Source organism: Idiotropiscis lumnitzeri, chromosome 10 (assembly GCF_059441095.1).
Source record: "Idiotropiscis lumnitzeri isolate Australia: NSW breed Sydney's pygmy pipehorse chromosome 10, RoL_Ilum_1.0, whole genome shotgun sequence".
Taxonomy (NCBI): Eukaryota; Metazoa; Chordata; class Actinopteri; order Syngnathiformes; family Syngnathidae; genus Idiotropiscis; species Idiotropiscis lumnitzeri.
This window is the reverse complement of record NC_142400.1, coordinates 22,093,594-22,120,694: the sequence shown is the minus strand read 5'-3', so window position 1 is coordinate 22,120,694 and position 27,101 is coordinate 22,093,594.

The window sequence follows — 27,101 nt, the reverse complement described above, 5'->3', positions numbered from 1 at the left end:
TTTCATTCAAAGTACTTTGGTTGGATAGCTGGGGTGGCCTAGTGTGCCTCGGCAGTAGTCTGGTTGCGGGATAACGAAAAGTTCATTTTTAATGATTTTTTGTAATCAGTGTAATGGTCAAAGGTTTAGATTTCTTCGGCATTTTATTTTGAAATGCCACATCATATTTCATTCAGAGTACTTTGGTTGGATACTTGGGGTGGCCTAGTGTGCCCCAGCACCGGTCTGGTTGCGGGATAACGAAAACTTAATTTTTAATGATTTTTCATAATTGGGTGTAACTGTCAAATTTTTAGATTTCTTATGCGTTTTATTTTGAAATGCCACATCAGATTTTAATGAACATATTTTGGTTGGATACCTGGGGTGATCTAGTGTTCCCCAGCAATGGTCTGGTTGTGGGATAACGAAAACTTATTTTTTAATTATTTCTTTTAAATCAGTTGTAATGTCAGCCATTGATGTACAGTTAACATTAATTTCTCTATCTCAATACAGAACATTTCTTGGTGCAATTCTGAGACAGTTTGCATTCCCCCTGGGTGAACAGAGAAGTTTAATAACATGATTTTAAATCCAAACCACTGACGTGCATACTTGAGTTTGACAGCTTTTATTTTGATGGTGGCCAACAGCAAGCGCTTTCGGCACATTACCGTAATGCACAGTATTAAAAATAACAGTGGCGGCTAGCTAGACTTCGTCTTTGCGAGTGGAGGCTGGCCTGACTGCAGTTTTTTCGCTGTCCTCCTGGGTTAAATCTTCAGTGAAGCGAAGCCCTTCCGTCTGGAGGTTGAGGAATTTTTTTAGTTTTTAGCAGTTTTCCATACCGCATTCCTGTGTCTTTGAGGGATGAATCTGATGATGATGCCTCTGGGTTTTGTGTTGTCCTGTCAAAGTTTTCCCGCTCGGTGTGCGACGTCTTATCTTCGGGCAGTTGGCGGGGTATACCCTGAACTGGTTGCCAGCCAATGGCAGGGCACACAGACGGACACCCATCCGCGCTCACACTCATTCCTAGGAGCAATTTAGAGTGTCCAATTAACCTGCCACACATGTTTTTGGAATGTGGGAGGAAACCGGAGTACCTGGAGAAAACCGGCACAGGCACGAGGAGAACATGCAAACTCCACACAGGAAGGTCGGAGCCGGAATCGAACCCACGACCTCTGCACTGTGAGGCCATTGTGCTAACCAGTTGGCCAGCGTGCCGCCTGTAATGAATCCTCGTTCACAAAGAAAAGGTTCATCTTTACGATAAGTGGCCATTCATGAAGTACAGATACACATATAGAAATAACTTTTTTTTCTCTTAAAATAAAAAAAGAAATAATTAACCCACCTGATAGGTCTGTCCTTTATATGATTTCTGCTCATTATCAGGATTGTAGGGTGGAGGTGAAGGTTCATATGTGTGACTTCGGCTCCTATTAGCGTCATCCGTTCTTCTCAAAGCTAAATGACTTTTTGGCAACAAAAGCACACAAGAACATAGGTCATCTTTGTGACATAAACTTATTGTTTGGAATAGTGTCAGTGCTTTCATCAGTGATTTTCCTTTGGCAATTGGGCCAATGTGAGAGTGGAGAAAATTTAAAGATTCATTTCAAAATAAGGCATTATGTAGCCATTAATACAAGTATAACATTCTTGGTTATGGCTCTCAGCATGGGTTTAAAAAAGCCCTTTATGTACAGAATATTTGATAGCTGCATTGGTGAAGAATCTCAGACAGAGTACAAAGACACTAAAACAGGAATTTCATTTTTACATGAAATGAAGAGGGGACAGTATTTACCTTAAAACATATGACATTAAAGAGAACAATTAATACCATCACACATTCTGTTTTCATTAAAAATTGGTTTTAAAATTACTCTAAGGAGCTACTTCATCGGTACACTATAATATATTGACAGCCAATGTCAAGGCTACATTAATTTCTTTTGGGAAGCAATAATTCAATATGTTGAAGTGGTTTTACTTTTACTTTCCATCGAGCAAGGACAGTGCTTTCGCTGCAGGCGGAAAGGATGTCTCCCTCATTAGGTTCAATTGTATATTCAGCTGAAGTTTTTAAAATGCCATTGAACTATCTCGGCATTTTGTTAGGGGACGTCACCTATTCCTTCTCTAATACTAATCTGTAGTCTTTCAAAACAATTTGCATAACGCATAATATACTTCAAACAGGTCTTTCTCAAATGCTGAGTTCCTGTCATGTTAATCAATTTTTTATGTTGGCTGAACAGGAAAATTCAATATTAATGTAATAAATCAATCCATTATCTGAGCCGCTTCTCCTCACACGGGGGCGTGCAGGAGCCTATCCCAGCTATCTTTGGGCAGTAGGCGGGGTATAAACAACCACTCACGGTCACAAACACACCTAGGGACAATGTGGACTGTTAAATTAACCTGCCGGGTATGTTTTTGTAATGTGGGAGGAAACCGGAGTACCCGGAGGAAACCCGCACAGGCACAGGGAGAACCTGCAAACTCCACACAGGAAAGCCAGGCGGAATCGAACCCAGCACCTCTGAACTGAGGCCATCGTGCTAACTATTCGTCCACCATGACGCACTGTAGCAAATGTTTGTTTTTTTGCTCGTTTTTTTTCTTTCTTTTTTTTTTTTTTTTGAGCCATCTAGTGAAAGTCCATCCCTAAACCTCCACAAAGAAATTACAGTGCAACTCCTCTACAATGCGGTAAAGTCGCCACAGCAAATGCATGAAGAAATGTAGGTCAAGGCAGTCTTTATGGTTCTCCGTGGGGAATTTTAACGGAAAGGGATACAGTGAAGACCAAAAGGGAATTGGGAAAAGTTGAGTGTATCCAAATTCATGCATCCGTACCTTAAAAATGTCCAGTAACACGAAACATTGCATATTTTAAAAAATACTCCTTCATGTGGTACATGACAAGCGTCCTAATCTAACAAGCCTCTGCTGCAGAGGACAAAAATGAAAGGCTGCATAATATTTATGTGTTAAACCAATAGCAACTACAAGCATCTACTCAGTGGAAAATTCTACAAATCTACAAAACCTGTATACACAATAATCATGGTTTCCCAACCTTCATTGAGCCTGGGGATATATTTAACAGTTGAAAAATCCTGTCGTAAACCACCAAAACAAAAATGTAGACCTATGCATACCTGATGCTGAAATTCAAAAAGGCATTTCCACACACTACTGGAAATATATTTTTTTTAAGATGCTATTGACCATGCCAACATAAAATGGTTTGTCAGGCCTATTTTAAATGATTTGGGTACACTGTGGCAATTATTTTTTCTCACCGCTTGCAAATCCTCATCAAAGTGTTCAATTGAAGACACAACTCTTTGCATGTTTCTCAATTATTCAGAATTATTCTTTAACTTTGTCCCAGCTCCGTGGCAGAGACACAGTACATCGAGCCAACACTGGGAGGCACTAGAGCCCTGTGCTTTTTCTAAAAATGGCACTGATGGGTTTATATCTTCGATTCCATCAAAAGACACAGCATGCGCCACCAGCAATCTGGAATTAGTATTTCCAACTGCCAGGCCAAGTATTTAATTTTCTTTACATACATGTCTTTCAGGATCATCTTTTTTTTCCAGGAATGTTGATAGTTCTAAAGGAGTTATTGCCTTGTTTCCAGTTAAGAGAAACAGTCAGTCAGTACAATATCTTAGGGGGCACAAAGTTAAACAGAATCCCGCTCTGCTCCCTGCTGATCGGTCCGTCAATCAACACAGGCAAGATTTGGATTACTTGCTCAAATCTGATGAGATTTCTCTTTCCTATTCATGAGATCTCAGTTGGCTTTGATGCGGTTGGCATAAAAGTCACAATTGAGGCATAAAAGTCACAATTGAACAGTTGTCAAAAGGCAGCCTGTGTTGACACACCAATCAGCGTGCCAACTGTTGGGGGTAACATTCACCACAGAACTGATAGCTTTGTCGCTATTGAAATAGGAGTGCCACATGAGGTCAGGCCTGTGTCCAGACCATCATACATAAATGGAGGAATAATGGACCAGTCACGAGAAAAAGTAAAATCCCTGAGAGGTCCTACAATTTGTAATCCAACCAAAACCCTAGAAAAATCCTCCTCAACTGAGGCAAAAACACAGGTGTCATCAATCATCAATTGATGAACTCAAAAAAGATTAATCTTCGTGTATGACTTCACACAAAAAAATCTGAGGAATCAGAAATGCCTTTATTGTCATTGTACAGTGTGCAACGAGATTAGAGAGCACCCTTCACAATATTTAATCTAATATATAAATTAGATAAATATAAGAATAAATAACAAGATGGAAAATATTACGAAATTGGATAAATAAAAACAAAATACATTACATCGCTGTTCTGCAAGGTAAGGGTGGTTGTGTGTGTGTGTGTGAGAGTTCAGAATGGAGATGGCTCTCGGAAGGTAACTGTTTTTGAGTTTTTTAGTCTTTGATTTGCACCTGTAGCGCCTGCCAGAGGGCAACAGGTCAAACAGGTGTGAGTTCGGGTGAGTATTGTCTTTGACGATATTGAGAGCTCTGCTGAGGCACCGGGTGGTGTAGATGTCCGACAGGGAGGGGAGAGGGGAGAGGGCAGCCTATAATCCTCTGCGCCGTTTTGACTGTCCTCTGGAGCCTCACTCGGTCTGCCTCAGTGCAGCTGCTTTACCAGGTGGAGACACAGTAGGTCAGCAGGCTCTCGATGAACGAGTGGTAGAAGGCCAGCAGCAGCTTCTTGTCCAGGTTGAATTTCCTGAAGACCCTCAGGAAATGCAGACGCTGGTGGACCTTCTTTACCACTGCTGTGGTGTTCTGTGTCCAGGAGAGGTCATCGGAGATCTGTACTCCCAGGAACTTGAATGTGTGGACCCTCTCCATACATTCACCTCGGATGTAGAGGGGGGGTGGCACAGTCTTGTTCCTCCTAAAGTCGATGACGATCTCCTTTGTTTTTGCAATGTTGAGTTGCAGTCTGTTGTCCTCACACCCAGCCGTTAGTCTCTGGACTTCCTACCTGTAGGCTGCCTCGTCACCTTTCGAGATCAGACCGACAACTGTCGTATCGTCAGCAAATTTGACGACGGTGTTGTTACCGTGGGCCGGGCAGCAGTGATAGGTGGAGACGGCGTGTCTAGGAGAGGGGTCAGCACGCATCCTTGAGGGGAACCGGTGCTCAGCATTCGGTCACAGTCTCGGGTATGTTGGTCAGAAAGTCCTTAATCCAGATGCGTGTGAGGGCAGGGAGGCCAAGAATATCATATTGCGCAAAACATTTCATGAGTACTAATTTGCACTTTTGCCTTTTTGCACATATATATATATATATATACATAACAACATACCCGAGACTGTGACCGAATGCTGAGCACCGGTTCCCCTCAAGGATGCGTGCTGACCCCTCTCCTAGACACGCCGTCTCCACCTATCACTGCTGCCCGTATATATATATATATATATATATATATACAGTGAAACCCCGCTACTTCGCGGTTCACCTTTTGCGGGTTCAGTGGTTCGCGGGTCTAAAAAATATTCGGGGGCATTGTAGTTTCGCCGAGCGGCACGAGGGGGCGCTGGAGCGGTTAGATGGCCGGCGTGCGCCGAAGAGGAGAGTGGACGAAGAAGAGCACGTTCCCCCGGACACGATTGGTGGCGACGTTTCGCGCGGTTCGGACCGTACCAGAGCTCCGGCCGGCGTGCGTGGCAGTTAAGCTGTAGAGGAGCACCTTCCCGGGCACGGGCGGTGCCAAGCGGCCCCTAAGTTTAACCGAATGGAAGCTCCGGAGGAGGAGGGCATGCTCGCGTCACAGTAAGCCGAAGAGGAGCACCTTCCCCGGGCACGGGCGGTGCCAAGCGGCCCCTAAGTTTAACCGAATGGAAGCTCCGGGGAGGAGGGCGGGCGTGTGTCACAGTTAAGCCGAATAGGAGCACCTCTTCCGCCCGGGCACGAGCGGAGCGTGAGGCTGTCAGTTATGAATGAATAAATGAAGAATGCCACCTTTTATTTCACTGTCATGATCCGTGCCTGTCATGCTGCGTGTGTTTTTGTTTTTTCAGCTGTGTGGGCGTTCCTCCAGCGATCGTCTCGTGCCATGCCGTCAGCTGTTGCGAGACGCGCTGATTACACTGACTATATTGTGATTATAATAAATATCTTTGTATCTGTTATGTATTTGTGGTCTGTGTTGAATCACGTGGTTACGCGTGACGTCATCACGCAGTGCGTGCGATTGAGCAATGTAAATGAGAGCTCTTCAAGTCTTCCTGTTTTGCTTCGTTGTAATTAAAAAGTCTTCCGTCTACACCTGAGCCTTCATTCATCCTTACCCGAATTAATAGTAGAGGATACAACAAAAGTGGCGACGAGGACGTCTGAACCTGCGACGGCTTTTTTTTGGGGGGAGTTTCAGCGGGTCGCGGAGCTCGGATCCGTGTGTTGGTCGGTGCCATTCCCCCGGCGGTGGCGACGTTTTTTTCTCTCTCGGGGAGGACTTTACGCTGAGTGCGGAGGAGAAGTGGCGGCAAAAGGTTTTTGGAAGCCGCGGACATTAAAAGTTTTGAGGAAGACAGTCAAGTAAGTGGCAGGCTGATTAACCAGGCGCAGAATGGCGGGAGTTATCGGCTCGATTGGCCCCTTTGACGAGGACGTTGAGCAGTGGAGCGCGTACACGGAACGTTTTGGCTATTTCGTTCAAGCTAATGCTATTGAGGACGAAAGGAAAGTACCAACGTTTTTGAGTGTGATGGGCCCGAAGACATTTACTTTGCTTCGTAATCTGGTACAACCAGCTGCACCGGGGAGTAAAACATATGAAGAGATAGTGGGTGTTCTCACTGGACATTTTTCACCAAAACCTCTTGTCATTGCCGAGAGATATAGATTTCATAAGCGCTGTCAAGAGGAGGGGGAGTCCGTAACCATGTTTGTGGCAGCTTTGAGAAAGCTAGCTGAACATTGTGAGTTCAAAGAGGTGCTTGCTTACTTGCTTATGGTAGTCCGTCGACACGACGACGACGCGCCTCATCACGTCTTTGGTGGGCCCTCAGATGGCTGAGGAGGCCTGGTCTGGTCCGGAATCTGCGGTCGCACTGATCGCAGTTGAGTGGGCCGCCTTCAGGCGGCCTGTCTCTGAGCTCGTGGCGTCTACGACGCTGCTCTTCTCTTCGATGTACTCCGCTTTGTTCCAGAATGTCAATTTCCCTTGCCACAACATTTTGCCATTCGCTTCTGTCTCCGGCTGTCTGTTCAAATAGCCCCGGATTTATCTGACAGCACTTCATGGCATACTTCAGGTAATTTTTGTATCTTTTCTTCTGTCCTCCGACAGATCTTGCCCCGTCAGACAGCTCGCTGTAGAACACTACCTTTGGCAGGCGGTCCTCTGTCATGCGTACCAAGTGGCCAGCCCACCTGAGTGTGCGGCGCACAGCGTAAGCCTCAATGCTGCAGCATCCTGACCTTGACAAAACTTCATTATTGGTGATGCGGTCCCTCCACGTTATGCCAAGGATTCTTCTCAAGCATGTCAAATGGAAACTCTGCAGAGTGCTCATGTGCTTCCTGTACACGGTCCATGTCTCACAGCCATATAGGAGCGTTGACACGCACACCGCCACATACACAGACACCTTCGTCTCCACCCTCAGACTTCTGTTCTCAAAAACCCTCACCCTTAGTCGTCCAAAGGCAGCACTTGCGAGCTGAATCCTCTTAGTTATCTCCTTGTCAATATTCCCTGTGTCAGATATAATGTTACCCAGGTATTTGAAGCTGTCCGTGTTTTTGAGGTCTTCGCCGTTGATCTGGAAGACTGTTTCATCAGGTGCACCCACACGGCGCAGCACCTCGGTTTTTCCCGCATTTATCTTCAGTCCGACTCTTCCATAGGATTCCTCGTAGGTTGCTAACAGCGACTGCAGTGCCTGCGGAGTGTGTGCTACTACGGCAACATCGTCAGCATATTGAAGGTCGCATATTGTTACATTGTGAGTCAGTGTTTTCGCTCTGAGTCTACTTAGGCGAAAAGCCCCACCGTCTGTGCGGTATCGGATTTTTACACCATGCTCATCCCTGGTTCTCTGGGTCAGCATTGTTACAGCAACCAAGTAGGAGTTGAAAAGTATTGGTGCTAAAACACATCCCTGTTTTACGCCGACAGAGACCTGAAACGGTTCAGAAATATTCCCCCCGTGTATGACGCTTGCAGAGGTCTCTGTATGCAGCAACCTCACCATGTTAACAAACGTGGGCGGACAGCCAAAGCGGCTCAATACCTCATACAGCAAATCACGGGGCACCGTATCAAAGGCTTTCTCCAGATCAATGAATGCTGCGTAGAAGTCCTTGTGCTGCTCTCGGCACTTTTCAAGGAGTTGCCTGCAGACAAAGATCATGTCCAGGGTGCTCCGATCAGCTCTAAATCCACACTGCGTCTCTGGCAGGACACGCTCCGTGAAGTGGTACATCAATCTGGAGAGCAGGATTCTTCCAAACATCTTCCCTGCTACATCAAGCAGTGATATACCGCGGCTGTTGCTGCATACAGACTTATCTCCTTTTCTCTTGTAGATAGTGACAATATGGGCAAGCCTCCATTTATCTGGTATTCTCCCTCTGTTCCAGCACAACAGAAAGAACTCGTGTATGAAATGAGTCATTGCCTGCCCACCGTGTTTATATATCTCAGCTGGGAGATCATCCGGGCCCGGGGACTTCATGTTTTTAAGACCTTCTATTGCTTCTTGCACCTCCTCAATCGTTGGTGCTTTATCCATTTCTTCTATCGCTGGGTAGACTGGCAGCTCCTCCAGAAAACCAGGGTCTGCTGGGTTTACAGTATTCAGGACCTGGCTAAAATGCTCCGCCCACCTCTCCAGGATCTCTCCGCTGGACTTCAGCAGCGTTTTACCATCCGCAGTGCGTATTGGAACAGTAGTATTTTTTAGGGGTCCGCACACGCTTCTGACAGATTGATAAAACTCATGCATTTGATTGTTGTCTGCCATGCGCTGAATAGCCTGCGCTCTCTGGATCCACCAGTCATTCTGGATCGTACGTAGTCTGGACTGTGTCTCTTGCCTCAGATATCTCCATCTCTCAAGATGAGCCACTGACGAGGGGTTGGCCAATGCTGCATCATGTGCGTTGTTTTTCCTGTGAAGAAGATCGACTATGACTCTGTCATTTTCGTCAAACCAATCCCTGTGTCGTCTGCGCGCCACCTCGAGATACTGAACCGCGCGATCGTAGATATTGCAACTGAAGGTGTCCCATATGTTGTTTAGGTCACTGTTGACATCCAGGCTCCAGTCTTCTATAGTTCCCACCAACACAGATACCTCCTGCTGCCATCCATTTCTCCTTTCTTCATTGTTTAAGGCGGCTACATTAATGCGCTTGCAGCCTCGGTCCTGCCTACGCCGCATTGGAGGTCGTATATTCATTCTCATCTTAGAGATTAGCAGTTTGTGGTCTGTCCAGCAATCTGCGCCTCTCATCACTCGAGTGAGTGTGATGTCTCTGCGGTCTCTCTGCCTCACTGCTACATAGTCAATCATGTGCCAGTGTTTTGAACGTGGGTGTTGCCAGGTTCCTTTATATTTGTTCTTGAGTTGAAACGTCGTATTTAATAGGACCATCTCGTGCTCAGCGCAGAACGACAGCAACCTGAGCCCATTGCTGTTCATGTTGCCCGTGATTACCAATCGCTCCTGGCCACAGTTCGCTGTCCCTGCCAACTCTTGCGTTGAAGTCCCCCAGTACCACCATTTTATCAGTTGTGGGGGTGCTTCCAGCTAGTCTATTTAGATCTTCATAGAACTTTTCCTTTGCTTCATCGGTGTCTCCCAGCGTGGGAGCGTATGCACTGATCACCGTCACAAATGCACCCTTAGCCAGTGGCACTCTTAATGACATCAGTCTTTCACTGTGTCCAATAGGCACATTATCAGTCTTCTCCAGGATATTGTCACGGATGGCAAACCCCACACCATGAATGCGCCTATCGTCCTCTGCCAGTCCCTTCCAAAAGAAGGTGTATTTCTGCCCTACCTCTCTAACAGAGTCTTCACCTGGCAGTCTTGTTTCCTGAAGAGCAGCAATTCCAATGTTGTACCTATTCAGCTCCGATGCAATAAGCGCCGTTCTTCTTTCAGGTATATCACTGTTGGTGACGTCCATCATGGTCCTAATGTTCCATGTGGCAAAAGTTATTCCTCTAGTTTTCCTATTTCGCTCGTTTCGACCGCAATGTGGGGACAGCCCACCGCGCGCGGTTACGCGGCCAGGCTGTGGTTGGGGCAAGCAATGTTTGAGTCACATTTTCTTGACTCTTCCCCATGTGGGGTGGGCAGTGCTGCCCTTAAATAAGGCTGCCCAGTCACCGAGGCAGGACCGAATGCCACGTTTGCCCCGAGTCCGTGACAGACGACCAGCGTTCCGGTTCCGGCGCCGCGCGAGTGGCTGCCTGTTTACAGCAGCGTGGCTCACTATTGAGCCTTTTTCGTGTGTTTTTTCCCTTTACCCTTTTTATTTTATTTTTACCTCACCTCAGCAATGGACATCCAACTTGCGGTGGTTTTACTACTGTTGGGGGCTGTTTTTTGCGCGATCGTGTCCGGAGACGAAACTCAGAGCTACGGATCGATCGTGTACACAAGAGATCAGCTGTTAGCACTCCGTGCTAACCCCGCGTGTGCTCCCGGAGCGAGACCCGATATTCCCCGCGAGCTGAGGAGGAAGAGACGGGGATGTCGTGCGGGGGCTAAACGCCAGGCAAGGAGGAGACGATATCACCCCGTCCTCCCGTCCGTTATTATGGGGAATGTTCGATCCCTCCCCAACAAAATGGACGAGCTAACAGCGCTAACCCGGCACGAGAGGATTGTCCGGGAGGCTAGCTTGCTGGTGTTCACGGAGTCGTGGCTAACAGAGCTAACGCCGGACGCCGTCGTGGAATTGGACGGCTTCCAAATCCTACGTGCGGACAGGACACTGGAGAGCGGTAAGAGAAAAGGGGGAGGGCTGGCTGTGTTTGTTAATGATAGATGGTGTAACCCTGGGCATATAACTGTTAAGGATCAACTTTGCAGTCGGGACATTGAGATGATAGCTGTTAGCATGCGTCCGGTCTATTTACCGCGAGAGTTCAGTCATGTGATCGCGGTGGCGGCGTACGTGCCTCCCTCTGCTAACGGTGAGACAGCCTGTGATGTACTGAATGCAGCTGTGAGCAGGCTACAAACACAGCACCCAAATGCCTTGTTCCTTATCTCTGGTGACTTCAATCATGCTTCTCCTTCCTCCTCTCTGCCTTCATTCACACAATATGTAACATGCCAAACCAGAGACAATAAAATATTGGACCTCTTCTATGCCAACACCAAGGAGGCGTACACGTCACTGCCCCTCCCCCCGCTGGGCAAAGCTGACCACAACTTGGTTGCTCTCCTGCCTGTGTACAAACCTCTCGTCCGCAGGCAGCCAGCTGTGACACGCACAGCTCAGCGATGGTCCGGAGAAGCCGAGGAGGCCTTGAAGGACTGTTTCAACACAACTGTGTGGGAGGTATTCAGCGAAGCTCACGGTGAGGACATTAATGGTCTAACAGACACAGTTACAGACTATATTAACTTCTGCATGGAGAACACCATTCCCACCAGGACTGTAAGATGTTTCTCCAACAACAAACCCTGGATCACACCGGACATTAAAGCTCTCCTGAAGGAGAAAAAGAGGGCTTTTGTTTCAGGCGACAAGGACGAGCTGAAGAGAGTGCAGCGTCAGCTGAGAAGGAGGATCCGAGAGGGGAAAAAGTCCTACAGGATGCGGATGGAAGAACAACTGCAGCGGAACAATGCCAGGGATGTCTGGAGGGGCCTGAAGACCATCTCAGGCCACGGACAAGCAGGTAAGACCCAGAAGGGGGGGGGGCTTCAGTGGGCAAATGAGTTGAACCTATTTTTCAATAGGTTTGATCAAATGTCTGACCCCGCTCAGGCTTCCCTGATGCAGCCCCCACCCACCCCTCCTGCCACTGCGAACAAGACCCTCTCTCCCCCTCTCTCGCCCCTCTCTCTCTCCACAGGCTCCAGTTCCCAGCCACATCAGACAACCACCACTTCCTCCTGCTCAGCCTTGTTCCTCACAACATCTCAGGTGAAGAACCAGCTGAGGAAGATGAAGGCGAGGAAGGCGGCAGGCCCAGATGGGATCAGCTCCCAGCTCCTCAAATCCTGCGCAGACCAGCTGTGTGGAATCGTCCAGCACATGTTCAACCTGAGCTTGAAGCTGGGCAGAGTCCCCCAGCTGTGGAAAACATCCTGCCTGGTTCCGGTTCCAAAGACACCCCATCCGAAGGAGCTCAACAACTTCAGACCAGTGGCGCTGACGTCTCATCTGATGAAGACCCTGGAGAGACTGGTCCTCGTCCATCTGCGCCCCCTGGTCAGCTCCTCAATGGACCCACTCCAGTTTGCATACCAGCCTGGCATCAGTGTGGATGATGCCATCATCTACCTGCTCCACACTTCACTCTCCCACCTGGAGAAGGCGGGGGGCACGGTGAGGATCATGTTCTTTGACTTCTCAAGTGCTTTCAACACCATCCAGCCCGCCTTATTGGGAGACAAGCTGGAGCAGGCGGGAGTGGCCCACCACCTCATCACATGGATTCACAACTACCTCACAAACCGGCCACAGTACGTGAGAACACAGGACTGTGTGTCTGACGTGCTCCTCTGCAGCACGGGAGCGCCGCAGGGAACTGTGCTGGCTCCCTTCCTGTTCACCCTCTACACCTCGGACTACAAATACAATTCCACAACCTGTCACCTGCAGAAGTTCTCTGATGACTCTGCGATTGTCGGCCTCATCACTGACGATGACGATCGGGAGTACAGAGGGGTTACGCAGGGGTTCGTGGACTGGTGTCAGCAGAACCGCCTCCAAATCAACGCTGGGAAATCCAAAGAGCTGGTGGTGGATTTCCGCAAGCGTCGGCACTCTCCACCTGCACCAGTGAATATCCAGGGAACAGACGTTGAGAGGGTCTCAACTTACAAGTACCTGGGTGTTCATCTGAACAATAAACTGGACTGGAGCGACAACACAGACGCTCTCTATAGGAAGGGTCAGAGCAGACTCTTCCTACTCAGGCGGCTGAGGTCCTTTGGCGTTCGGGGAACACTCCTCAGGAACTTCTATGACTCGGTGGTTTCATCAGTCATCTTCTATGGAGTGGTCTCCTGGGCAGGAGGCATCTCGGGCCGAGACAAAAAGAGACTGGACAAACTGGTGAGGAGGGCCAGCTCTGTCCTGGGCTGCTCCCTGGACTCTGTGGACTCAGTGGGGGGCAGGAGGATGACGGCAAAACTGTCATCAATGCTGGACAAACCAGCCCACCCATTCAATGACACTCTGAGAACACTTTACAGCTCCTTCAGTGACAGACTTTTACACCCTCGCTGTACCAAAGAGAGATTTCGCCGCTCCTTCCTGCCAACTGCTGTCAGACTTTTTAACAAGAACATTGGGTCAGGCCTACAAACGGGAGGGCATTAGTGCAATTGTGCAGTCCTAGGATGCAATATTAACTACTACTGTACTTTCAGCCAAGGGTGTACTTAAATATTGACCAATGATGTATTTTGTTTACCATTACAGTATTCTTATTACAATACTTCTATCACTGTAGTATTTCTACCACTGCAGGATGTTCACTACTACAGTACTTTTATCATTGCAGTACTTTTATCATTGCAGTATTTTTCTATCATTGCGGTACTTTTACTATTACAGTACTTTTACCATTGCAGTACTTTTACCATTGCAGTACTTTCATCATTGCAGTATTTTTCTATCGTTGCAGTACTTTTACTATTACAGTACTTTTACCATTGCAGTATTTTCTATCATGCAGTACTTTTCTATCATTTCAGTACTCTTACCATTACAGTACTTTTATCATTGCAATATTTTTATGATTGCAGTATTTTCAATCATTCAGTAGTTTTTATCATTACAGCGTTTCCCCCTCCGTATAATGGACAAACATTAGGAGTGTTTCCTTACACTTAGATACGTTTATACTGTGTATATTTGCATGCTTTTTCTGAATGTCTGCTGCTAATGTTATACATTAACGGCTACATTACGCCGCCGACTCTGTGTGATCTATATCTTTGCTGCTGTAACACCTCAAATTTCCCCATTGTGGGACTAATAAAGGACATCTTATCTTATCTAACCCCAGTCGCCCATCGTGCAGAATTTCTCCTAGAGACTTCCAGCCCTGTCTAGCTTGTCCCCGTCAGAGATCTTCCATCGCCGTGGGACTTTTGAGCATCAGTGAAGGACGTGATGAGACGGACCTGCACCAGAATCGATTTAGGTGAAGAAGGGTGTGTGCCGGACCCAACCGCACCAGCTTCAGCTCAGTCGGATGGTTGCTGATGGCAGGAGGGAATCTCCAGACGACCAGCATCCAACTGAGCTTGCAGTGGACTGCCGGAATCAGAGTTTGTTATGACCCGCCTTTAGTAGCCAGTCCACCTGGCATAGCCCTCGCCGTCAGACTGCGTTTCAGGGTCAACATCAGCAAGGGATGTTGCTTTGTCGGGTATTGTTTTTCGTCCCGCGGGGTGCCTGATCACCCTCCCCAAGAGCTGAGAGTTCAAGGGGGTTGCCGGTTTAGTCGCCGACGGCCCGACCATGAGCTGGCAGTACTGGGTTACATGATTACCAGTAGCGAGAAAGCATCTTCCCGGCCAGACATAAATGACACACTAAGGGACAGACTAGTGTGTGGATTAAGGAATGAAGCAGCACAGAAAAAGTTGCTGACTGAAAGTGACCTGACCCTGTAAAAGGCTATCAACATCAGTGTTACAATGGAAATGGCGTCCAGAGAGGCTCAGCAACTAAATGCTACAGGAAGAGTGCACAACGTTGCCGGCAGTCAGAGCAGCTCTCCAGGACCGTGTTATAGGTGTGGTAACACAGGTCATCTTGCATCTACCTGCTGGTGTAAAGAAATGGACTGTCGTCAATGTGGCAAGAAAGGACCTGTGGAAAGAGCATGTCGGAACAGAAAAACTATGGAAAAGAGTAAGAAACGGGACTTAAAAGACAAATTCAGAAAGAAAAAAAAAGTGTACACTGTAAAAAATGACAAAAGCTCATCTTCTGATGACGAAATGAACGTCAACACAGTGCGAATGAGTGCAGATGAAAGCTCAGCTTGCTATTGGGCTCAGACTAACCTAGAAGGGCATCCAGTTAAAATGCAGATAGACACAGGGTCTAAGGCATCACTAGTGTCATATCAGGTCTACAAGCGGTGCATGAAACATGTTCCTTTACGACCCTCTGACACTGTTTTCAAGGCATATACAGGACACAAAGTGCACATTAAAGGAATGACCGATATAACGGTTGAGTGTAACAGTCAAACTGCTAAGCTACCAGTGTATGTTACGAGAGGAAACTTTGCACCAATCATGGGGCGTGTGTGGCTGAAAGCATTACGTCTTGATTGGCAAGAAGTCAGACAGTTGTCAAACGAGAATTTACAACTGCAAACCATCCTTGACAAGAATGAGGAGGTTTTCCGACCAGAGTTGGGCAGCATGAAAAATATCACAGTGAAACTACACATTAAGCAAGGAAGCAAACCAGTGTTTATGAAGGCTCGGACAGTCCCTTATGCCATTCGTGACAAAGTCGAGGCAGACTTGGAAGCATTGGTCAAAAGTGGAGTGCTGGAACCTGTTTCAACAAGTGAATGGGCAACTCCCATTGTGCTAGTACCCAAAAAGAATGGAGGAATACGCACATGTGGAGATTTCAAAGTGACTGTCAATCCGGTGTTGAGTGCGGAGCAATATCCACTCCCACTGATTGATGATTTGTTTGCTGGACTGAGCGGTGGACAAAAGTTCAGTAAGATTGACTTAAACCAAGCATATCTGCAAATGCATGTGGAGGAAGAGTCACGTGAAATACTAACCATAAACACTCAAAAAGGACTGTTTAGGTATTGCAGACTGCCATTTGGTATTACATCGGCTCCAGCAGTATTTCAGCGTGCCATGGATCAAATTCTCAGTGGATTACGTGGTGTACAGTGTTATTTGGATGACATACTGTGCACCGGAGCAACCGATGAAGAACATCTTCAAAATTTGGACGCTACACTGCAAAGATTACGTGATTATGGACTCAGAGTTCGCAAGGAGAAATGTGACTTCCTGAAACCATCTGTGGAGTATCTAGGGCACGTCATAGATGGGAAAGGCCTGCATACGTCACCTTCAAAGATCACAGCCATTGTGGACATCTTCTACTTCAGGAGCGTTGAAAGAGCGCCTATAACTGCATCCCAAGTGAAAAAGGTGACACATACTGACCCTGACTTGTCAGTGGTTATGGACATGGTCATGAATGGACGTTCAGTAGGTGATAGTGCTACACTGAAACCTTACAGTAATAGGAGGTGGGAACTTACTGTCCAGTCCGGTTGTCTGCTGTGGGGAAGGAGGGTCATCATTCCACAGTCACTGCGTGCTAAAATGTTGGAGCAGCTTCATGCGGGACACAGTGGAATAGTAAAAATGAAGGAGATGGCCAGAAGCTACTTTTGGTGGCCAGGGCTAAACAAGGAAGTCGAACATATGGCCATGAGTTGCCCATCCTGTCACAAAACCCGTAATAATCCTCCAGCAGCACCACTCCATCCATGGGATTTTCCTCAGGACCCTTGGTATCGGATTCATATAGATTTTGCGGGTCCATTTGAAGACAGAATGTTCCTGATTGCTGTTGATGCACACAGTAAGTGGCCAGAGGTGGCTATAATGAAATCCACAACTGCCGAAAAGACAGTTGAGGAATTGGGAGAAATCTTTAGTAGATTTGGTGCTCCTGTCCAACTTGTTTCAGATAATGGCCCTCAACTTGTGTCAAAAGAAATGTCAGACTTTCTGCATGTCAATGGAGTACAGCACATCAAGTCAGCTCCATACCACCCTGCAACGAATGGGTTAGCAGAGAGGTTCGTGCAAACACTAAAAAATGCACTTAAAACATCACAAGGACAAGGAACGCTCCACCAGAGACTACATGAGTTTCTTCTCAAATACCGGACCACTCCACATTCAACTACCAAGACATCACCCGCCAGCCTGATGTTCAACAGAGAACTACGGACCAACTTGGATCTTCTTAAGCCTGCAGCAGTGAAAGACATTGTTCAGGCAAGTCAAAGGAAACAAATAATGCAACGGGACATTCATGCAAAAGACAGAGTTTTCACACCAGGAGAGAAAGTGCTCGCAAGGAATTATCAAGGCAAAACTAAGTGGATTCCTGCTACTGTGATTGCCCAAATAGGACCTGTCTCCTACACAGTTCAGTCAGCTGATGGTGTTTGGCGCCGCTATATGGACCAACTTTTAAGGGTGTCTCCAAGCACCCCTGAATTGTCTGTGACTATCGATGGTGACAAAAATGTTGAGGAATGTTTACCTGAACCCTGTAATGTATCTTTACCTGTGGCAAATTCCGTTAGCCCTGCTGTTGTTCATGGTTCAGATAAATCTGTGGAAGAGAGCGCACCAGTACTAGAACCTAGTCATATGGGAAAGACTGCTGTAGCGCTAGAACGTCGCTATCCTACTCGGGAAAGGAAAGCACCTGATCGTTTGAATTTGTAGGTCAGAAAGGTGTTGGGAAAAATTTTTTTCTGAGTTGTTGGTGTTTTCTTACCTAGTTAAAGAGTCTAAAGAAAAAAAAAATGAAAAAGGGAATTTACTGCTTCTGATGTAAGTGGGGAGGAGATGTTATGTATTTGTGGTCTGTGTTGAATCACGTGGTTATGCGTGACGTCATCACGCAGTGCGTGCGATTGAGCAATGTAAATGAGAGCTCTTCAAGTCTTCCTGTTTTGCTTCGTTGTAATTAAAAAGTCTTCCGTCTACACCTGAGCCTTCATTCATCCTGACCCAAATTAATAGTAGAGGATACAACAGTATCACTTCCTTTTTTCCCATGTCTGCGTTTGGAGAGTCCTGCTCAATCCTCCAGCTCTGCTGGAGGACCATAACATTCACAGGGCACACCGGACGGCGTACCAGCAGGTAAAAGTCGAAGTAATTAAATAAATACAAAAAGAAGTAATTGAATAAATACGAAAATAATGGCTGGGGAATAAAAAACTAAGTTTTAATAATAATTTGTTTTTTTTTTGTTATAACATGAATTTCAGTCTCTTTCTCTCTACCCATATCTATATATATATTATATATTTTTTTTTAAGCATTTTTGAAGGTGCGCCGCTACTTCGCGGATTTTCAGTTTTCGCGGGTGGTCTCGGTCCCCATTAACCGCGATAACCGGGGGTTTACTGTATATATATATATATGTATATATATATATATATATATTTAAATATATATGTATATATATATATATATGTATGTATATATATGTACGTACATATGTATATATATATTGTTGGAATTTAGCTCTAAATTAATGTTAGAATTTAATTTTAAACCAATGTAACCTCAAATTAGTAATCTGACTCCAATTTGCGACCTTACCCAACTCTCACTCATCCAACAATATGCGCGCTCGTTCTGCAATAGAAAGGTATCAGGAAGCCGGCATTTTCACGCACGAGTGGATTTATTCCCAATACACAGATTTATTACATAATCGCCTGGGTCTCGGATCCCTCTCAATACAACTCTACACCTCTCCTGCCATCCACAGAACTCTACTCTACTTTTTCCCGAGTTCCCCAGTAGTGACTATACAATATGTAAATGACACACAGACAAAAGCATCCTGGCATGATTCTATTGGCTATGTGTATCCTGCAGTTAACTTTAGCTTGCTCTTATTGGTCTTTCTTCTCCCGCCGAATCCCGTGGCTCCTCCTGCGTGCGATCCCCCGATGGCCGCTCCTTCATCCACTGCTCCCGGAGTCATCTCGTCTCGCTCAGCACCGTCTGCTTCTAAAACATTCCATTCTTGCCCAACCCCCGCAACCAGTTTCGCTCCACCAGTCACACTCTCAGCATTTTACAGTATCACATTTTCATACACTGGATGCAGCAACATCTAATGAACTATGTTAAGCTCAAACTCTTATATTCCTTTAATAGTCAAATGTATGAAATCCTTTAAAGTGTAACCGAAGTTTGGACCATGCTAATGACAAGACCCTCAGGAGAGGAATGCAAGATTGGATCAAGGCTGCAACAAAGGAGGTGTGAACGAGACACCTCTGAAACAATGGACTTCCATGCCGGGACCACAAAAGTGGCTCCTAGCAGTCTACTCTTTGTTCTGTTTAGATTGACTGCCAAGATTACATTATCCTTTAATATATATATATATATATATATATATATATACGGAAGCGCAGTGAATAAATAACAAAGGAACTCAGCTCAAGTGGGAGAAAGACAGGTGACTAGAAGCCAAACAAAAATAACTCCTAACTACACAAGGTAGGACAAACAAAAGCAACGAAGACAGGAAGTACTGAAACCGGGAATTAACTCACGTGGGACTAAGTAATGTGGCGAACGGCAGAAGCATACGATTACAAAGCAAAACCAGACTAGCAGCAACAATATTCTGGCGACTAACTTCCCCTTCTCCAACACCTACATTCCCTGCTGATTGTAATGACCACCAGGTGTGCACTGGAGGCTCCGCCCATCCACCAGGCCCAGGGACTGGAAAACAAAACACATTTTAGTCACCGAATGTTAGAATAATATTAAGAGGTTATTATACATTTGCCATGATGCAGCTTTATTTTAATACGTCGTGCATATAACATGTTGCAATTTAGTTGAGTGGACTATGCTTGAGTGTTTGCAGTTTGAGTGGAGATGCAGGAGGACACCGCTGCTGCAGGGAGGTGCCTGCAAATGGCAGGGCGGCGGTGCTTCTTCCGAAGAGAGGACACAAACAGCATCGTGCTGAATCCTGATAGAAGAAGTTGACGTCAAAGTCTGCTGCGACCCACGACGGCGCGCCCATGTTAAACCGGACTGAACCAGCTTTGAGTAGATGAACTGTACCACCCTTGAGTGTAATCTGATTCCCCGACCCTATAAAAGGGAATTTGAAAAAACATCGGGGAACAGAAGGGAGATGAAGTTGCCAAATAAACTTTGTTAACCTCTCTGTCTCCACTTGAGCTGAGTGCCTCTCTTCTTTTAGCCCATGAACACTATATGTCAAATTGGTGAACATGACACATATATATATATGCCTTCACACTCTGCCTTCATCATTTGTCATTAAAGGTAAGAGTTGTGTTTTTTTTTTTTTTTTTCTTTCCAGTTATCATTGTAACACAATATGAATAGTTATTACAGCATTTGGTTTCTTTTTTTGGTTCTGTGTAGTTTTTTTCTTTTTCTTAATTACTATTCTTGTGCATGCTGTTTTGTGTAGAGATTTAACGCCATGTAAGTGACACTCCTTTGCCTGAGTATTGCAAGGTTCTGATCTGCTAAAATTAGGGTTAGGGCTCACAGCATCATCTCTTGTTTTGGTATCTGCTTTAAATTCTGCCCAAGCTTTTAATATTTTATTCTACGCAATGTCTCCCAAAATGTTTACTGCAGTGGGTTAAAATGTAGGCGCAGGTATTTGTGTGATCACAGATGTGGAAATGCAGAGACAGACATGTAGCCAGAAAAATGGTGGAAATAGGGTATTCTCTATCTCGCCAAAGACGCACTGGGACATCTTGGTTTTGTTAAACTATTACAGTGTTCTTGGGGCTTCAAGAAGGCTGGATCACAGAGGGGAAATGTTAGGTGTCACTGGAGAAGCAGAAGTACCTGTCATGTGTATATGTGTTTGTCTTTCCACCAAACACATATACACATAATAAAATCATTTGATCCAGCTGTATTAAACAAGAACCATTATTTCAGCAAAATATATTAATTGATTTCTGCCGCAGGTGTAGTCAAATAGAGACATAGGGCAAATAAACAAATTACCGTTATCCAAAGTTGATTTAATACATTACAAATGTAGCAGCAAGCATATGTATTTATCTTTATCAGAGTCAGAGCTTCATTTGTAAAGTCCACAATGAGCAGTCAATTACTGAATTCTAAATATATCCATGGATCTTCTGCTTGGATATGTTTAATGAGAAGTTATTTTTGTGTGCGTCCCAATTCGACCTCAAATTATCATGTTGGCAGAGTTTATATTGTCCTCTCTGGGACTGATATTGGTAAACAAACTAAAACAAGTTTGTCCATTTCCACATTATAAAAAAAAACAAGACAAAGTCTAATAGAAGTGTAAAGATTTATTTTTTTCAAAGCTCAAACTGTATTTGAGTCCTTTGTGTCATTTCTTTTAGGATAGTGGTGTTCATAGAGGAGCCTCATAGAGTCACAAAGGATTGAAGGAACGATGTTTGAATACCACGGCGGCGTGTGACAAGCTGGAAACACGCTGCCAGGTCAGATATGGGAGAGAGCTCCTTGAAATCCCTCTGGGTCACAAGGAAAAGTTTGCCCAATTCCTAGTGTACTCCTCCAGCAGACATGCCTACAAATGTTGACATTTCATATGGAAGAAATGTGGAACATTTAACAGGATCAACTCAGTCTAACCTGTGCCTGACATAAGATAGTTGTTTGTTTTTGCACAATAGACAATCAACATGGATTTTGCTGCAATGACAAAAGTGAGCATCTCACTGATGTTTATTATTTTGGAAATGCCACGGATAATGAATGCAGACAAGCACAAATAGTGCATAACTTCTCTTTGACTTAATGAACAAAAGGTCATTTTCAGGCTTTAAAAAAACAACTGTTTTCTTGTCAAAATGTGGCACAACCGTACTAGCGTTTCATGAAACATCACTAACTTAGTTTTTCAACATCATGCCAAAACACCTGCAAAATTCCTAGAAGCCTAAACACTCTCCCAAGAACATATCTGGTATATCTAGTTAACCCGGTAGGAAAAGTGAATCAGAAAAAAATGGCAGACACCCTGTTCTTTTCGGGGTATTGCTCCAAGAAAACATTTCTGTAGGTCTTGTATGAACCAAATGTACAATGTCTTTATGAAATCTTTCAGGGGGCACTACTTGTCATGCGGCATGAAACGTGTTGACCCATATGCCCGCATACCTGACGTTATCCCCTGTGGATCATTCTCTTTTTGATTTTTTATTAGTGTATAACAAGATTATATATATTTATTATAATATATATATATATATTCTAATATATATATATATATATTATTTTATATTATAAATATATATATATATATATTCTAATATATGATAATATATATATATATATATTATTTTATATTACAAATATATATATATTCTAATATACATATATATATATATATATATATATATTCTAATATATATATATATATATATATATAGTTCCGCGCCGCGCGAGTGGCTGCCTCTTTACCGCAGCGTGGCTCACTATTGAGCCTTTTTCGTGTGTTTTTTCCCTTTACCCTGTTTTATTTTATTTTTACCTCATCTCAGCAATGGACATACAACTTGCGGTGATTTTACTGCTTTTGGGGGCTATTTTTTGCGCGATCGTGTCCGGGGACGAAACTCGGAGCTAAGGATCGATCGTGTACTCAAGAGATCAGCTGTTAGCACTCCGTGCTAACCCCGCGTCGGCTCCCGGAGCGAGACCCGATATCCCCCGCGAGCTGAGGAGGAAGAGACGGGGGATGTCGTGCGGGGGCTAAACGCCAGGCAAGGAGGAGACGATACCACCCCGTCCTCCCGTCCGTTATTATGGGGAATGTTAGATCCCTCCCCAATAAAATGGACGAGCTAACAGCGCTAACCCGGCACGAGAGGATTGTCCGGGAGGCTAGCTTGCTGGTGTTCACGGAGTCGTGGCTAACATAGCTAACGCCGGACGCCGTCGTGGAATTGGACGGCTTCCAAATACTACGCGCGGACAGGACACTGGAGAGCGGTAAGAGGAAAGGGGGAGGGCTGGCTGTGTTTGTTAATGATAGATGGTGTAACCCTGTGATAGGATCGCTGTCCGGCCGGAGCCGGTAGCGGAGAGTGAACTCTACAAACGCTGACCACAAGAAGAGATTTTGTCCAGATGTTTATTGGGACCGGCAGCGAACAATCAATCCATATCCATACTACGATATGAACTAGAGGAATGCATAAATTTAGGCAGGTATCTATAATTACAGCCGTCGCGAACAACGGGAACGAAAAACGCTGGAGGACGAAGTCACTCCAGGAACCAAAAACGAAACTTAACTTAAAGAGCTTGCGAAGCAAGGATAAACTACAAAACGATAATGGTCTTACCACCAAAGGGAAAGAAGAATCCAAACATCGAAAACAAGAACCAAAAGCGAGCCAAAAAGTAGCTCAGCAAACAAACACAATGAACGAAAAGATCAACACACGAGATAACATGAAACAGACTTGAGCATGAAGCATGAGCGTGAGCATTGCGGGATAATAATCCGACGCCGAGCGATCATCGGCGGCGGCTTAAGTAGTCCGTTAATCAATGGCATGATAAGCATCAGCTGCGTGGCCTGGCGCGCCTGCCCGGTGACGTGCGACGGGGCGCGCGCGGAGGGAACGCCCACTTGCTGTAACGAGAACAGACGGATCATGACACCCTGGGCACATAACTGTTAAGGATCAACTTTGCAGCCGGGACATTGAGCTGATAGCTGTTAGCATGCGTCCGTTCTATTTACCGCGAGAGTTCAGTCATGTGATCGCGGTGGTGGCGTACGTGCCACCCTCTGCTAACAGTGAGACAGCATGTGACGTACTGACTGCAGCTGTGAGCAGGCTACAAACACAGCACCCAAATGCCCTGCTCCTTATCTCTGGTGACTTCAATCATGCGCCTCCTTCCTCCTCTCTGCCTTCATTCACAAAATATGTAACCTGCCACACCAGAGACAATAAAATATTTGACCTTTTCTATGCCAACACCAAGGAGGCGTTCACATCACTGCCCCCCCCCCCGCTGGGCAAAGCTGACCACAACTTGGTTGCTCTCCTGCCTGTGTACAAACCTCTGGTCCGCATGCAGCCAACTGTGACACGCACAGTTCAGCGATGGTCCGGAGAAGCCGAGGAGGCCTTAAAGGAATGTTTCAACACAACTGTGTGGGAGGTATTCAGCGAAGCTCACGGTGAGGACATTAATGGTCTAACAGACACAATTACAGACTATATTAACTTCTGCATGGAGAACACCATTGCCACCAGGACTGTAAGATGTTTCTCCAACAACAAACCCTGGATCACACCGGACATTAAAGCTCTCCTGAAGGAGAAAAAGAGGGCTTTTGTGTCAGGCGACAAGGACGAGCTGAAGAGAGTGCAGCGTCAGCTGAGAAGGAGGATCTGAGAGGGGAAAAAGTCCTACAGGATGCGGATGGAGGAACAACTGCAGCGGAACAATGCCAGGGATGTCTGGAGGGGCCTGAAGACCATCTCAGGCCACGGACAACCAGGTAAGACCCAGAAGGGGGGGGGCTTCAGTGGGCAAATGAGTTTAACCTATTTTTCAATAGGTTTGATCAAATGCCTGACCCCACTCAGGCTCCCCTGCTGCAGCCCCCACCAACCCCTCATGCCACTGCGAACTCCCCCTCTCTCTCTCAACAGGCTCCAGTTCCCAGCTTCATCAGACAACCACCACTTCCTCCTGCTCAGCCTTGTTCCTCACAACATCTCAGGTGAAGAACCAGCTGAGGAAGATGAAGGCGAGGAAGGCAGCAGGCCCAGATGGGATTAGCTCCCAGCTCCTCAAATCCTGCGCAGACCAGCTGGGTGGAATCGTCCAGCACATGTTCAACCTGAGCCTGAAGCTGGGCAGAGTCCCCCAGCTCTGGAAAACATCTTGCCTGGTTCCGGTTCCAAAGACACCCCATCCGAAGGAGCTCAACAACTTCAGACCAGTGGCGCTGACGTCTCATCTGATGAAGACCCTGGAGAGACTGGTCCTCGTCCATCGCGCCCCCTGGTCAGCTCCTCAATGGACCCACTCCAGTTCGCATACCAGCCTGGCATCAGTGTGGATGATGCCATCATCTACCTGCTCCACACTTCACTCTCCCACCTGGAGAAGGCGGGGGGCACGGTGACGATCATGTTCTTTGATTTCTCAAGAACTTTCAACACCATCCAGCCCGCCTTATTGGGAGACAAGCTGGAGCAGGCGGGAGTGGCCCACCACCTCATCACATGGATCCACGACTACCTCACAAACCGGCGAAAGTACGTGAGGACACAGGACTGTGTGTCTGATGTGCTCCACTGCAGCACGGGGGCGCCGCAGGGAACTGTTCTGGCTCCCTTCCTGTTCACCCTCTACACCTCGGACTACAAATACAATTCCACAACCTGTCACCTGCAGAAGTTCTCTGATGACACTGCGATTGTCGGCCTCATCACTGACGGTGACGATCGGGAGTACGAAGGGGTTACGCAGGGGTTCGTGGACTGGTGTCAGGAGAACCGCCTCCAAATTAACGCTGGGAAATCCAAAGAGCTGGTGGTAGATTTCCGAGAGCGTCGGCACTCTCCACCTGCACCAGTGAATATCCAGGGAACAGACGTTGAGAGGGTCTCAACTTACAAGTACCTGGGTGTTCATCTGAACAATAAACTGGACTGGAGCGACAACACAGACGCTCTCTATAGGAAGGGTCAGAGCAGACTCTTCCTACTCAGGAAGCTGAGGTCCTTTGGCGTTCGGGAACACTCCTCAGGAACTTCTATGACTCGGTGGTTTCATCAGTCATCTTCTATGGAGTGGTCTCCTGGGCAGGTGGCATCTCAGGCCGGGACAAAAAGAGACTGGACAAACTAGTGAGGAGGGCCAGCTCTGTCCTGGGCTGCTCCCTGGACTCTGTGGACTCGGTGGGGGCAGGAGGATGACGGCAAAACTGTCATCAATGCTGGACAACCCAGCCCACACACTCAATGACACTCTGAGAACACTCCACAGCTCCTTCAGTGATACACTGTTACACCCTCGCTGTACCAAAGAGAGATTTCGCCGCTCCTTCCTGCCGACTGCAGTTAGACTTAACAAGAACATTCGGTCAGGCCTATAAACGGGCGGGCATTAGTGCAATTGTGCAGTCCTAGGATGCAATATACACGACTACTGTACTTTCAGCCAATGGTGTACTTAAATATTGACCAATGATGTATTTTGTTTACCATTACAGTATTCTTATTACAGTACTTCTATCACTGCAGTATTTCTACCATTGCAGGACGTTCACTATTACAGTACTTTTATCATTGCAGTATTTCCCATCATTGCGGTACTTTTACTATTACAGTATTTTTCTATCGTTGCAGTACTTTTACTATTACAGTACTTTTACCATTGCAGTACTTTTTACCATTACAGTACTTTTATCATTGCAGTATTTTCTATCATTGCTGTACTTTTCTATCATTTCAGTACTCTTACCATTACAGTACTTTTATCATTGCAGTATTTTCAATCATTCAGTAGTTTTTATCATTACAGCGTTTCCCCCTCTGTATAATGGACAGGCATTAGGAGTGTTTCCTTACACTTAGATACGTTTATACTGTGTATATTTGCATGCTTTTTATGAATGTCTGCTGCTAATGTTATACATTAACGGCTACATTACGCCGCCGACCCTGTGAGATCTATATCTTTGCTGCTGTAACACCTCAAATTTCCCCATTGTGGGACTAATAAAGGACATCTTTATCTTGATCTTCTTTCCGAGAGCCATCTCTATTCTGAACTCTCACACACACACGAGACCACCCTTACCTTGCAGAACAGCATCGTGATGTGTTTTTATATACCTTATTCAGTATTATTTTCCATTGCACTCTCTTATTTATCTAATTTATATATTTGTCTGTATTATTGTTGTATTGCACTGGAGAGGGGAGCTCTCTAATCTCGTTGCACACTTGAGTACATTGACAATAAAGGGATTTCTAATTCTAATAATATATATATATATATAAATATATATATATATAAT